Source organism: Adiantum capillus-veneris, chromosome 19 (genome assembly GCF_014529385.1).
Source record: "Adiantum capillus-veneris isolate H3 chromosome 19, ASM1452938v2, whole genome shotgun sequence".
NCBI lineage: Eukaryota > Viridiplantae > Streptophyta > Polypodiopsida > Polypodiales > Pteridaceae > Adiantum > Adiantum capillus-veneris.
Window position 1 is genome coordinate 37,596,823 of NC_140949.1, and position 2,823 is coordinate 37,599,645.

Below are 2,823 nucleotides of genomic sequence, written 5' to 3' on the forward strand. Positions count from 1 at the left end.
AGTCAAGTTTCCTGAAAAGTGACCACCAGCTACGCCCATGTGTGCCTCTCGTAGAATATATAAATACTCACCCTCGCGGGCACAGCGTCTAAGAACATCATCTTTTCCTCTCTTATAGAGAGTTCCAGCCAGTAAGCAATAGGGTTCGCATTCCTTGATTAATTTTCGAGCTATATCTTTTCGCAGCTCTTTGGGTGGAAAACCATTAACTAAGAAGCTAACAATCTTTTCACTCCATTCAGGCATTGTCTCAACAATGAACAAAGGAGTATCAGGCAATTCATCATCAACCCCCGTAGGAGCTTCGCCATTAGGGATACGAGATAAATGATCCGCCATGACATGTTTTCTCCCAGGCCTCACAACAACGGTGAAGTAAAACTCAAGAAGAATTAACAACCATCGTGTAATTCAACCTGTGGAACACGGCTTGTTTACCAAATATAGCAATGCTTGATGATCAACATAAAACACAAACTTGGTAGCAAGAAGGTAATAGCGAAATTCTTTACTGCGTAAATCATAGCTAGACCTTCGCGCTCTGTAGTAGTGTAGTTCATCTTGACATCATTTAATTGGCGACTTGCAAAGCTAATAGGGTAGTCCAATTTATGTTCTCCTGGTTGAGTTAGAACACACCCAATAGCAAAATTTGATGCATCAATATGCACATGAAAAGGTACATTCCAATCAGGTGTTCGCACGATTGGAGCACTTGTTAGGGCCTTCTTTAATAACTCATAAGATTGATGACATTCTTCCGTCCAGTGAAACTCGATAAGAAGCTTGTACAATGGACGTGCTATCTCGGCAAAGTTTAAAATAAACCTTCGATAATAACCAACATGGCCCATAAATCTTTGAACTCCTTTATAGTTCGTAGGTGGTGGCAAATCGGCAATGGCTTTAATCTTACTCTCATCTGTGGATATCCCGTTCTTGGACACTATATGCCCTAGAATGACTCCATGCTTAACCCAAATTTGGCATTTGAAAGGGTTCAATGAGATGCGATAAAATCTGCACCTTTCAAATATTTTTCGTAGATATAACAAATGCTTCTCCCAAGAAGAATAAACACAAAGGTCGTCTAGGAAAGCTTCACAAAACTCCCTTAGAAATTCTTTAAACGCAGTGTTTATTAATCGTTGGAATGTAGCAGGGGCATTCGTTAAGCCAAAAGCCATAACACGAAATGAAAACACTCCAAACTCTGTGATAAAAGCAGTTTTAGCTTGGTCCTCTAATGCAATTGTGATTTGATTGTAACCAGAGTACCCATCTAAAAAGCTATAAGCTTCCTTGCCCGCAACTCTTTCGAGCACATGTTCTGAATATGGCAAGGGATAATGATCTCTCCTAGTAGCTGCATTAACTTTCTTGAGGTCCACGCACACTCTTAGTTTCCCATTCTTTTTTGGCACAATGACTATTGGAGAAACCCATTCTGAGTGCTCAATAGGGTATATGAATCCACATCGGATAAGTTTTTCAATCTCCTCTTGTACAATTTTGGCGTACTTAGGATTCATTGGATAGGGTCGCTGTTGGACGGGTTTAGCAGTGTTGATCATGGGAATTGTATGTTGCACCACAGAAGGTGGAACACCCTTCATGTCATGATATGTCCAAGCAAAGATATCCTTGTATTCCTTGAGGAGCTCCTTAATTACAGCCTCTTCAGTTTCGGTAAGGTCTTGAGCAATAAAGACCGATTTAGACTCCTCACCTGGTTCCGCTAATTCTATCTCTTTAACTACCGCTGGACCATCATAGGCTCCACTGCTTCCATTGGCAGGTATTCGTTGGGCTTTGGCATACACAACCTTTCGCTCCCCCGTGGTATAAGATTTAAAATGTTCAGGAGCCGTATGTAAGTCAGCAGGCTCTTGTCCTGACGGAGACTTTTCTTTTAGTTCTGCCTCCTTTTGTTGTTGTGCTAACTCTCGGTTTTGACGTCTTCTTATAGTTCGACTCAATTTCGGCTCTGTAACCTCCAATTGAGCGAGGTCAATGGGTCGCCGGCTGCACCACATGACACTCTGGAGATGTTCACCCCAATTGTCTACTAGCTTTCGATGAGCATCACATGTCCCTAGATAGCTAAGCCATTTTGCAGTAGATCTTTCCTTGTTTATCCTAGCTCTCACATTTTCTCGATATCGTCGTCTCTTATATGACCTTTGTTTCTTGTTAAGGTTTTGATTTTGGTAAATGTTTGAGCTCGACTCGCTTGATAGGTCTTCGCTTGTATCTTCTTCACTCTCATATAAATTACCATAGATGGTCGTACTAGGCCTTGAGTGTTCAATTTCTATACTTGGCTCACTCGATGTTTCCTCAGGTTCTGAATCCATTTCTCCCTGAGATTCCGTTTCTGATGTGTATTGGCCTGAAGCCTTTGAGGAATCATCGGTTTCACTCTCAGGTAGGTGTGCCTCTTTCTTATCATCGGATGTTACATGCGCTACACCTAACATGTTTACTGGTGCAATGTGTGGTATCTCTTCCCCATTTGGTGTTACCCATGTTGTTCCTCTAGCTCCCCATGTATCTATAGTTGCCGCTAGGTGCACCCAATCGACATTGTCTGACTCAGCCATTCCGGGTAGGATATCCATATAAGGAGAGTTCTCCCCAATATCCGTGTCTTCATTACACGTGTAACAATACTGTAACGGAGCTGAGTGAATTGTTGTGTCTGATTGATTATCAATGATGAATTTATTTCCTACAGGATGCGTTCGACCACTTAAAAGATCAACTCGAATGATAGAGTCTTGGAACTGTAAGTAGACGTGGTTTTTGGACCAGTCATGCACC